Genomic DNA, 12,083 nt, shown 5'->3' with positions numbered 1-12,083 from the left:
CATCTCCCTTCCTTTCTTGGCCCTGAACTACGGCGGCCAAGATTCGACTCAATTCTTTGTTTCTTTTTTTATTTCTCTCTTCCCTCTCTCTGCGAACTCTATCTTCTTTTTCTTCTTGTGTCTCTCTCTTATTAAAAATCCTTTCAGCTTCTTTAAGTAAATCCTGTAATGTATAGCCCTGCAAATTTTCTAACCTCTGTAACTTAGTCCTGATATCTGGAGCAGCCTGCCAGATGAAGGACATAGAGACACTCGTCATTTGTCCTGGGTCATCTGGGTCATAGGGAGTGTACATACGGTAGGCCTCCTTAAGTCTCTCTAGAAAGGCGGAGGGAGTTTCCCCTGCTTCCTGTAATACCTGTTTTACATGAGCCAAATTAGTAGGGCGTCGTGTAGCCCCTCGGAGACCCGCTAGAAGCAACTGGCGATAAAGGCGTAGGTGTCCCTTACCTTCGGCTGTATTAAAATCCCAGTTTGGTCTCTTAAGTGGGAATGTAGCATCAATTTCCTCAGGCAGCTGGGTGGGACGCCCATCATCTCCCAGAACATGCTTTCTGGCCTCTAGGAACACTCTTTGTTTTTCTTCTGAGGTTAAGAGAGCCTGTAAGAGCTGTTGGCAGTCATCCCAAGTAGGCTGGTGGGTAAGTAAAACAGATTCTATTAGGTCGGTGAGTGCCACCGGATCTTTGGAGAAAGAAGGGTTGTGTTGTTTCCAATTGTAAATGTCAGCTGCTGAAAACGGCCAGTATTGGGTCTGGCCACCGGTTCCCTGTCTAAGTGGAAAAGCCTGGGAGGTTGTATCTGGCATCACCTCGCGCTTATTGCGCAATCTCCCTGCGACAGGGGAGAAACCCTTATCAGACTGTGGCCCGGCAACTGATCTGGCCGGCAGCTCTGCCTCCTCCGTTTCAGCCGGGCCTGTAGGTAAACGATATGGGGGAGGAGGATCTTCAGAGAGAAGATCTATGAGAGGGGAGTTTGAGTCTGCCGGGAGGACAGGTTTCTTAGAAGGCTCTGATTTAATTAGAGTGGGGTAGAGAGAGGAAGACGGGGCCGGCGGACCGGGCGGAGCCGAGGGGACAAGCTGGGGGTTGAGGGGAGGCCAATTCGGGTCCACGAAGGGTTCCGCCCGGGGGGGGGGGGGTTTAAGGCGAGACTCTCCCAAGTGATAATATAAGGAACCTGGTCAGGATGTCCGTGGACGACCCGATCTTTAACCTGTAAAATAATGATCTTATTAAATGTGTCATTCACTGGCCATCCCGCTCCGAAGGTGGGCCACTCGGATGTGCAGAGAGTCTGCCATTTTCCTTTTTTAACCTCGACGGACTGGTTGTGTGCCCGGTCGTGGTCGTCTTTCCAATGATCAAGAGTGAGACTTAGGGGCATTGTTAGGGACTGTCCCATATTAGTTCTAAGGAAGATTAGAACACAGAGAAAACAAACAACACCAACAGTCAAACAAACAACAGACAGGCGTGCTGCACGGCTTTGGTACCAAACTGAAAGCAAAAAGTCAGATAGAGGTGGCAAAAGTCCGGGCCCTCTGAAAGCCAAAAATACAGACAGAGGTGCCGTTAGTCTGGATCTTTCTCCTCTAACCAGAGTCCCAGATTGGGGCCCGAAAAGTCGGGCCCCTAGCACCCTTGGAACGTCTTCCAGGGCTGCGGGGCGAGAAGTCCGAGCTCGTCAGCTCCTTCTTCATCCCGCCCAAATTCCAAACAACCTGGCTGAGCGCTCACAGAACAGACCTGGCTGAGCGCTCACAGAACCTGGCTGAGCGCTCACAGAACAGACTTGGCTGAGCGCCCACAGAACAGACCTGGCTGAGCGCTCACAGAACAGACAGAATAAGGTAGAACGAGACAAAATTAGACAGACAGACAGACGCCGGCCGGCTTACCTCCCAGTGGGTGGTCAGTGGTCCCTGGGTGGAGGATCTCCTTTCCCGGCCAACGCACCAAATGAAAAGCTCTCAGGGAGAACTTTCCCTCGGGATGGAGACCCTCCAACTTCAATGACCAGGCCGAGACACCACAGGATGCAATCAGCAAGAGGATTTGATTTATTGTCGGGATACACAGGTACCTGTGGGCGCTTCAGTCGCTCGGGGGACTGGCGCGCCCCACGGAACCAAGGATGGGCTTTTTTATAGGATTTTGGGGAGCAGAAGCAAGCATACAGAAGCAGATGCATGGTTACAGGGATATAATTGGTGGATTCTAATGTTTCTTAGCTACCTTCCTGAAACATAACGGCTGACTCGGCCCCCCAAGGGTTCAGCCCGGGGGCAAGTTTCCTAGCTACCTTCCTGAAACTAACAGCTGACTTGGCCCCCCAAGAGTTCAGCCCGGGGGCAAGTTTCTTAGCTACCTTCCTGAAACATAACGGCTGACTCGGCCCCCCAAGAGTTCAGCCCGGGGGCAAGTTTCCTAGCTACCTTCTTGAAACATAACAACTGACTCGGCCCCCCAAGGGTGTGGGACCTCTCCCGGGGCTTTTCTTATTGTCAGGTGCTCAACCGCAGTCATCCTGTTGCCAGGCCTTCAACCAAACATCTCCTGCTTGGCAGCCGCTGTGTACTCAGTGTTCTAACCTTTCCCTGAACTAGTTATCTTAAGTACAGCCTTGCAAAATGGCGTTACTGCTGCTAAGCTGGGGTCTTTCAAGAGCCACTCCCGATAAGTAGTGGGCACCTCATATGGTCCTCCTCAGCTGTTACCACCAAGGACCGTGGTCAAGCCGCTCTTATAATAAAATTTTGAATTCCCAATTGTTAGTAACTACTCCAGAAAGTTCACCCACTGTACTTGTCTAACAATAGATTGGGGGAGGATAACTCCAGACACTGCAGACACAATGTCTGCAGCAGTAATGGCTGCTACAATAGCAGCGAAAGTGTCAAGGTCTTTTCAAGGACAGTTCAGGATCAGTCATTCTTCTCTGGAACAACCAGCAGACAATGGAACCATTTCTGAGATCTGTATAACCAGGACAGAGTTCTCCAGTCACTGTAGCTTTACACAGGTAGCTTTCTGTGAAGCTACAGTCTGTAAAATGACAACACCAGTTACCAGTTAAGGCAGCAAGAGTCACCAGGGAAATGAAGGGACAGGGGTAACAGCTGGAGTCCAGTCTTCTCCAGGAAGCAGCAGTGTACAGAGTCTGAGCGTAGGCCACAGTGGGACGGGAACACACGAAGCGAGCGGTAACACTGACTGCAGCAACGGCAAAATCTCTGTGATGACAAAGGACGAAGGGGAATCTTCTATCTTCCTCTCAGGGCAGAGGAATGACTCCAGGGACCCGAACCAGGAGAGCTGAATAACCAGGATCAGCAAGTCTCAGCAACCACTCAGGCAGCTGGCACACTCTTGTAGCATCCTGTAGAAAAAACACAAACATTCCCTCTTCCCCATATAAAATATCTGGACAGGAACATGTCAATAAGTGGATCTCTCTATTTCACCTAGGCAGAAGTATGCCTAGTTGTAGGGTGCCATAAACTTTGGCATCCAAATTTTTAAAATTGAAATAAAAGGAGCATTATTTAGCATACAGGGATAACTCCCCCTTTTTATTTATTAAGATATAGTAAAGATATTATTTATTAAGGTAAGTCCTCGAGGATTAAGTTGAGGACACTGAGCACTTGTATTTATAAATTAACTTGTATACCAAAATATTGTCTCTAGCATAATTGTATTGGATATATAAAGAATGAGATTTTTTTCACTAATTGTTCTTATGTAAGGCCTATAATCTGTCTGGAATCTTGTCCTCCCTTGTAAAGAGCCCAGGCAATCCAGTTTGAGTTCTTAAATGTCCTATAAAGGAACAGTATTTAGTGCTCTTAACCACTAAGCCATTTCTCTAGCACCTCACAAACTTTATTTACCTAAACATAAGCATTAATTAGAAATGTCAAATCTTGTAAATATTGTCCAGATTCAGTCTTACTAGAAATCTCTGAGCTGGCAGGGTGAGGCTGGGAGTTGAAAGTAAACAAATGGAGTCTTCCTCTTTTCGTGAGGGTGTGTTATCAACTCTATTACCATTTTTAAAGAGCTGGGTCTATGGTTTTGTTTAGTTGTCTGAGCCAGAGCACTGAAAGGACAGTGAGTTGTCAGACAATTTACACTGAAATCACTCACTGATTTCATTTAGAAAACTTGCCTCTAATAAAGCATTAAGTAATTGAAATCAATTGTAAAACACAAGCCACACATTGGCTATCAGTATGTGAATAGAAAGCTTGATTTAAAAACAGTGGCTACAGGATGTTATCTAATAATCTGTGCTGAAGCAACAGAAACTCAAGAGAATAAACAAGTGATCCAATCATACATGTAGCCTTTTCATTAGATGAACCACCTATAAATACAGTAAGCGCATTTCCTAAGGGTTGTATGCACAAATATACAGGAAATACAAAAACATGTAAAGAGTAAAATTACCAACTTTGTCTGAAAAATTTGTATATGTGATAGGCCAAATATCAGTATTTTGTAATAACCAATTTAATTGCTGTTTGGAATAAGATATGTTTTACCAGGTTTCTTTTTTAAAATACTTCCATGACTCTAGTCTACAGTTCTGTATTAACACATCTGAAGCTCTATCTCCAATGAGGATAACAAACAAAGACCTAAGTCCTCTGGTAAGGTGAGGTACTTAGCCAATTAACATATCTTTAGAAGCTTAAAATTAGCTTCAAATTTTCTTATCTGGAGTAGTGTAACAGCTACTCCCCAAATATTAAAGCTCATTTTGAGAGCAAAGGTTTGTAGTAAAAATTTCCATATACACTGAAAGATTCAAAGTTCTAACTTCTTACATTGAAGAAGCAACAAAATTACATAATAAGGCTATTAGCCATTCTTTTGTAAAAATTTTTAATGATATCACTTCATGGGCTCTCTAAAATTATAAGCAAGCTCACGAAATGAAAACTCACAATTGTTATGACGAAAACAAATTGTATAAAATCAATCCTCTAAATCTATCTTGAAATGGCAGTTGGAGTAAGGAAATTGGCTGTAATGTTCTCACAAGTTCTAAAACCTCATCAATCCTTTATAAATCCTGTAACAATCTCTACCTGTTTGATTTTTCCTTAATTAAAAATAAGTTTGAGTTAGTCAATGTAACACTGGCAATCCTAAATCACAATCTTTAAGTTCTCTTTGTAACACCAGAACACAGCCACGAGGTCACCTGAGTTCTGAGGTCACCTGAGTTCTGAGTAAGTGACTAGGCAGCTGTTCTCCAGGCACTGGAAATTAGCATTAGAATACAGATAACTTCAGGGCAAGCCACAACTTTGGAAAGCAAAACTCAACCTCCAACAAACAATCTAGTCTCCAAGGCACCCCAGGTCTATCTATTATGTTACAAAGTTTGACTGTCAATTCTTACATTTGGACGCACAATGGTGTGGTCACCAATACCTCAACCAGGGACAATGTCCTAAATTCTTTTAGAAGCCTGGTTTTTAGGATAAGAGTTCCATAAAAATATTACCTCAATTTAGACCTGTTTCCCTGGGTTGGCTCATGTCACATGTTATCTAGAATGACTCCATCCAGATTACCAGCTTTATGTCAACTTTCTGTTACCAATATTATACCCTTATAACCATATCTAATAACTTGAAAGCCAATAGTCCATAACCAAGGCAAGTAGAGCATATTTATACATTTAAAACCAATGAGAAACAAAATTGAAGTGGCTACACCTATCTTTAATATATAGACCAAACATCATTTTTACCCTTTTACCTATGATTTTAAGAGAAGCACCTTGTCACCTGTTGAGTCAAGTAATAAGTCAGGGATTTTTTTAAGAGAAACAGCTATCAACTCTTGTATGAAGAAGCTGTTGGCGCGTTTAAGATCAGCTCGTGTAGACGCTTAGCTTCTGGTCAGCTTCTCCAGCTAATCTAGACACCTGGCTCTAGGCACAGGGCTTCAAAGACCTGATTAAAACTGTTTTTTATTCATTGTTCCCTTCTTGAAGTGAGTTAAAACCAAGTCAAGGTGTGCACGACCGGCAGATAAAGTTTTTACCATTTTTTCTTTTGAACATGAAACATAAAACTTTTAGACAACGAGAAACAAAAACCCAGAGATACACTGACAGACATGGGGACATCCTGGTGCACCAGAGACAAACAATAGACAAAGAGGGGAAAAAGCCAGATGGTTTTCACAGCGACTATCCACTCGAGTGGAGCTGATATGGGTGATGGATTGTCTCAAATCTTGGACTAGTCCACCAACGTGTTGAAACCCAATTTCTGTAAGATACTGAGAAATATTATCTGAGCAGTACGATCGACATTCGCCAATGGTATGGAAGTGAAACACAGTCCTGAATATTTTTACTCACAACCCAATTATATTAACTCTATCAGGCTGTGCACGGGCACTGAGATGTCCTTTTGTTTGATTCTCCTGAATAAATTTTCAGGCGGTCTGCCTCTATCAAATCTGATCAGTATGACTCTGTAAAGCTGTCTCGTCAGCGCCCCAGAGCCAGCGCCGGACCTTAAGCACACTTCTAACAGACACAAAGACAGAATTTTTCTCCCAAAATACTGTGTTCCTTTTACCTCCTCCCTTCTCACCCGGGACGTTCTTTCCCCAATCTTTCACCTCTGGCGGTGGTAAGACCGCAGTGGGGCCTGGTGCTTGAGATCGATCAGGATCCTTTTCTCGTTGCAACTTTTCACTATCCTCTGTTTCTGACTCTTTGTTGTCTCGCCCTTCCCCCAACACTCTCCGCTTTGCTGTTATAGCTGGGCAGTTCCCACGCGACCTCTGACGCCTTTGGCGGTAGCTAGAAACTCAAAGGTCAATAGAAACAACTCGAGGGTTGCCAGAGCAACCATAGCGGCACCTGCCGCGTCCGGCAGGGGACTGAGCTGGAGCAGATCAGGGCTAAACATTGTCTCTCAGAGTTCTTTTTACCTGCATTCCACAGCTTCTGGATTTCTTCCGTGAAACGGAGGCTTCCTCTTGGCACCGGCGATGATGTAGCTTTCTGTGTCCCGGATTCTCGGCACCAAATGTCCCTCGCGTGACTTTTCGCTGGCAAGGAGCACGCGGACATTAGAAATCCTTACTGTGACCAACTTTATTAATCTTAGAAGAGGAAAGGCCATGCCGCGCCAACATGGGGCGCTTATAAAACCCTCGTGCAGCGCACCCACACCTGATTGGTTGTTACCCATGATCTCATAAGGCATGCCCTGGAGTGGGCAAAGACCTGGCACGAAGGCACTCTTGCACATGAGCACAGTTAACTACCTGAAAGGGGGGCCGGCTGGCGCGGCGAAGGTTGGCGCCATCTTGCAATGGCGGAGTCTATCCTGACCTACCATGTGGGGCGCAGTGGAAGACAGCGCCAACTAGTGGTTGCGAATGTTTTGCGGCCCTCTACAAGAAAAAAATTCCAAGAAGTTGGTGGGAATCTATTAAAAATAATTAACAAAGCTGCAGTCTACTATGTACAGAGAGAGGATGGTTAAGTGCCTGACACAGTAATTCACAAGCAAGAAAGGGCTTTGTTATTTCTATTCAAAGTAAACAATGCACCAGGGGGTTTCCTTCAGGGCCATTTGCCTTATGTGTTCTTTTGTAACACAGCTCTTAGGGCAGCCTAAATGCCATGATCCTGATGTAGCTATGTTCACTGTCTAGATGGCCACTCTCCCATTGTCTCAGGTAAATGATTGGTTCTCACCAAACTTGACGATCCCTTATCAAAAGCTGGGCTAAGGGGTTGGGGATTTAGCTCAGTGGTAGAGCACTTGCCTAGCAAGTGCAAGGCCCTGGGTTCTGTCTCCAGCTCCGAAAAAAAGAAAAAAAAAAAGCTGGACTAAGCTTGGCCACTGGGGCCTGGAAGGGGTGGTATCGGCAGATCTGTAGAGAGGGCTTTATTCACTTAGGTGCATTAAAAAGTCCGAGACGGAAAAGAGTTTCTCTAAAGCCACCCTTGCCAAGCTTGGATGCTGTCCTCTTGGTGCATAGCCCTGGACAAAACCCATCCATAGCCAAGCACAGCGAGAAGACCAACTCCTGGCCCAGGAGGATCTGACATCCACATATGCACAATTTTCAGCCACCTAAAGCTTAAGTACCAAAATATTTTTAGTTAAAGCTGTTTTATATGGGAATATTTCTACAATGAGATAATCCCTATAAAGCATGGAACACAAGTCTCGGCACACAGAGTTCAGTAAGTGTTAATGATTCTTAATGTTAATTCAGTGTATTATGTAAGCGCCTGCCTTAGGAATCAGAATAAAGAGCATAATTACTCCTCTTGGTGGCCCAAGGTCTTCATAGAAAATATTAATTACTTAATGGGGCTCTGAGCACGAGGACATCCTGGAAGTGGCCAGGAATTCTGGGGTTGTTGGCTCCTGCACAGCTCCAGTGCGAGGTCTGCCTGATGGTGGGACTGGCAGTCACTTGATTACCACCCACCCTATCGAGCCGTCGGTCCTCACGGCTGTCAATGTGCCTGCACTGGCCATTTCTCATCTCACAGTTTCCTACCTCTGAGCATCTCTGAGCCGGGACACTGAGCCAATTAAATATTGGAAAAACATACAAACGAGGACTGGACTATTTAACCAACCTCACCCCATTGGCCGATTGTTCAGAAACCTTGAGGTTTCCAGAGTGAAGTCTGTGAGTCTGTCCAGGTGCGATGCTGCATAGCTATAAGAACAGCAATCAAGAAGCTGAGGCAGGGGGATTGATGCTCTGTCTCAAAAAATAAAATAAAGGAACAGGTAAGAGGCCCACCCGCCTCAGAACTTTCCCACGCCCTCAGTTTGGATCCCAGGAAAACCTAACCAAGAAGATCCCCAAAATCAAATGGGTGGTGTCTTAGTTGGGGTTTCTCCTGTCGTGAAGAGACACCGTGGACATAGCAACTCTTATAAAGGAAGATACTTAGTTAGGGTTGGCTTACAGTTCACAGGTTTAGTCCATTATCATCACGGGGAAGCGCAGCGGCTCGCAGGCAGACATGGTGTGGAGAGGCGGCCGGGATTTCTCCATCTGGACTGACAGGCGTCAAGAAGAGAAACGGAGCAACTAGGCCCGGCTTGAGCTCCTGAATCTCGAGGCCACAGTGACGAACTTCCTCCAAGAAGGCGGCACCTGACAGGGCGGCTCCTCATGGGCCTACGGCAGCCATTTTCACGCGGACCTCGCGGGCCGAGTGTCCTCAGCCGCGGGATGGCGTCAGGACCAGAAACACTTTCTAAAGTAAACAGCTCAAATGCCCGCACGTCTCGTCCTTCGTCCCTGTCCTTTAGAATGCGGAGCTGACATTTAATCAGGATTCAGGGGAATTAGAGCCCCACACCGCCGCGCTGGACTTGTGGTAGGTGCTCGCCGGGCCAACCCTTTCCTCTTACTCTTCTGACGTCGCACAGGCGCGGGCAGGGAGGACGAAGGGCCCTGGCGGCTGCAGTGGAGACCGGGATGGAGCCGTGGGTCCTGGTCATTTCTGTTCCTCCTGAGGACGCGATTTTAAAGAAAACTCCTCCTCGTGACTGAAGGAGATTGCCACAGCAGGACATAGACCGGTAGCCGGCAGCCGCTGCGTCGGTGCCTGTCGTGGCGTCGCTCTGCACAGGTGCAGGGGAGTCACCGACTGGGGATGTGGAGAAGGGACTGCCGGGGTAGAAGGTGTGAGAGTCGCAGTCTCTTGTTCACAGAAGTGAATGGCTCATCCCCACTGTCTCAGTCCCTCTTTGTTGAAGTTTATCTTTCTCCTGTTGAACGCGCACTCCTGGAGACGTCTGTTTTCCAGTCTCACCTGCGGCCAGCGCTCCTTACACAGGACGCAGGTGGAGGACAGCGCTCAGGCGCCCCCTGGTGGCTTCTACTGAACGGATTTCAAGTAATGAGACGCCGAAAGAAATTCTGAGAAAGGTGCGGGACTGTGTACAGTAAATTTCCCTTACAGAAATGTTCATGTGTGATGCTTATTTTATTAGAAAACAATTATGATAGTTTTATAAATAATTAAATTTAATAATTACATTATATTATATGTAAATAAATTTTAAAAATACAAGATTTAAAATAAAATTAAATTTAAAAAAGTTTTCACAGACTTTAATTTTAGAATAGCAAAAAATATTTTACTAAAACATAAGATTTACAGAAGTTTCCAGACACTCCATACAAAATGGTCACAAGCTTTTTCTTTGTCCTTGGGGGCTGGGAGAGGGGGCGGAGAATCTACACTTGAGAGCAAAGTCACAATGTTATTAGTGAGGGCTGTGATGTTTATTTAATGTTCCCATTTTGGATCAGACAATCAAGCTTGACCATATACAGCGTCTAAGGTTGGACTTGACTACAGAGCATATTCTAAAAAGCTGGTTACCTGCATTTAACCACTGCAATTAGATTCCTTAAAAGAGTGGAGGGGAAGGAGGCCATAAAATTAAAAGAAAACTACTTTCCCCCTAAAAAATAAAATAAAAATACCCACGCCCCTGGCAGCTAATCCTGACAGCTACCTTCATTCACAGCGCCTTGCATTTAGACCATGATGGGAAAAGGAGTCAAAGCAGAGAGTCCTGCTTCTCAGCAACCAGGGTGATGCTCCAGCCTCTGCTCATGCTTTACAACAGCGAATCAGGAGAAGACAGGTCTACTAATGTGCATGTGATAGCCAAAGATGAAGATGCCTGGGCTCTTATTCTGTAATGTTTCTAAGACTGTGTCCATTAAATGCAAACAAAAAAAGGAAGGAGTCTTGGTAGAACAGGAGAAGTGGTGTACACTTGATGATCTGATCGACTTAAATGTTGTTCATGGCATAGAGCCTCGTCCATGCTCTCGCTGTTTCTATGGCTTGGGCTTCGTTGCTCTTCCACTGCTCAGCTACATAATTTGCTAATGGATCATCTGGATTAGGAGCACTTAACAAAGCCTGGATTGACAGCAGAACTGTCCGGATCTGCAGTGCTGGGGACCACTTATCTTTCAAAATATCTAAACATCTTCTTCCCAACTTGTCTACATTAGGATGATAAATTTTGGTCATGAAACCTACTTTAGGTGCTGCCATTGGGTATTCTTCTGGAAGGAATAGTTCGAGTTTAAAAGTCCCTGCCTCAAAGTGGGAATCCTGGGACCAGCAATGACCACATGAAAATAACAGGCACTGCTCTCATCTGGTTCTGCTTTCAAGCCAGTAATTAGTTCTGCCAGCAAACGCTGGGTTTCCTTGATGATCCTGTGGGGCAGCCCGGCCATCTTGTCAGATCCCGAGTTCGGCCTCTGCTCCGCTCGTCTCACGAAGGAGTCGGTCTTTAATTTTAAAAGAAAAATTGTTTCTGGGTGAGTGAGTCTTTGAAGCACATTTCAGCAGCCTATTCCCAGTGTGATCAGGACTCTGGCTGGAGGTCAGGATGTGCAAACTTGCTCAACTACATGGATTTTACAGGACTGTGCTCCCACACCAAAGGGAACCTTCTGATCTGTAGTTTAGGTGCAGAGCATCAGGGTGACAAACCATCTTCTTCAAACAGACATAGAGCCTTTTGTCATCTCAAATAAATCTCACCTACCTTCTTAGGGAAGAGACAAGGATTCTCCCTTTTTTGGCAAGGGTTTTGCATTTTTATTGTTTTTTAAAAGATTTATTTATTTATTATATACAGTGTTCAGCCTGCACACCAGAAGAGAACACCAAGATCCCATCACAGATAGCTGTGAGCCTCCATGTGGTTGCTGGGACTTGAACTCAGGACCTCTGGAAGAGCAGTCAGTGCTCTTAAGCACTGAGCCATCTCTTCAGTGCATTTTTATTCTTAATATAATTTCCCAGGATCACTGTATCCATATTTCAGTGAATGTACTTAAGTTTAGTTTTCTGATCACGAACAAATTTATAGTAGATCAAGATGACTGGATGGAAGGAACATGCGTTGCACTTGGCAACAGTTTTCAAAAGCAAACTCTGTTAACCATCAATGAATTGTGAGTTAGATGCTCAGTGAGTCACGCTGAGCAGCCACAACAACGCGGTTGAGTTACACTGCA

The 12,083-nt window shown here is 45.3% G+C and overlaps 1 long non-coding RNA gene and 1 pseudogene across 4 annotated transcripts; both read right to left on the bottom strand.

Annotated features, from left to right (window-relative positions):
* Nucleotides 1-2,042: 2,042 nt before the first annotated feature.
* On the bottom strand, nt 2,043-9,901 carry LOC148002385 (uncharacterized). Of its 3 annotated transcripts, XR_015634931.1 has the most exons (5): nt 8,986-9,901; nt 8,652-8,774; nt 7,311-7,439; nt 6,972-7,091; nt 2,043-3,384 (listed from the first exon to the last, which is right to left on the bottom strand). It is a non-coding gene; the product is annotated as an uncharacterized LOC148002385 (long non-coding RNA). The 3 variants fall into 3 exon arrangements; XR_015634930.1 differs by lacking the exon at nt 2,043-3,384 and having other exon boundaries at nt 6,657-7,091; nt 8,986-9,234; XR_015634932.1 differs by lacking the exons at nt 2,043-3,384; nt 7,311-7,439 and having other exon boundaries at nt 6,082-7,091; nt 8,986-9,844.
* Nucleotides 9,902-10,714: 813 nt separating this feature from the next.
* LOC148002384 (ubiquitin-conjugating enzyme E2 N pseudogene) lies at nt 10,715-11,320 on the bottom strand (annotated as a pseudogene). The gene has a single exon (XR_015634929.1). The product of XR_015634929.1 is annotated as a ubiquitin-conjugating enzyme E2 N pseudogene (transcript).
* Nucleotides 11,321-12,083: the final 763 nt, after the last annotated feature.

The sequence above is a fragment of the Rattus norvegicus genome, chromosome 12 (genome assembly GCF_021556685.1).
Source record: "Rattus norvegicus strain SHRSP/BbbUtx chromosome 12, alternate assembly SHRSP_T2T, whole genome shotgun sequence".
In the NCBI taxonomy this organism is placed as follows: Eukaryota; Metazoa; Chordata; class Mammalia; order Rodentia; family Muridae; genus Rattus; species Rattus norvegicus.
This window is presented reverse-complemented; position numbering and strand designations above follow the sequence as displayed.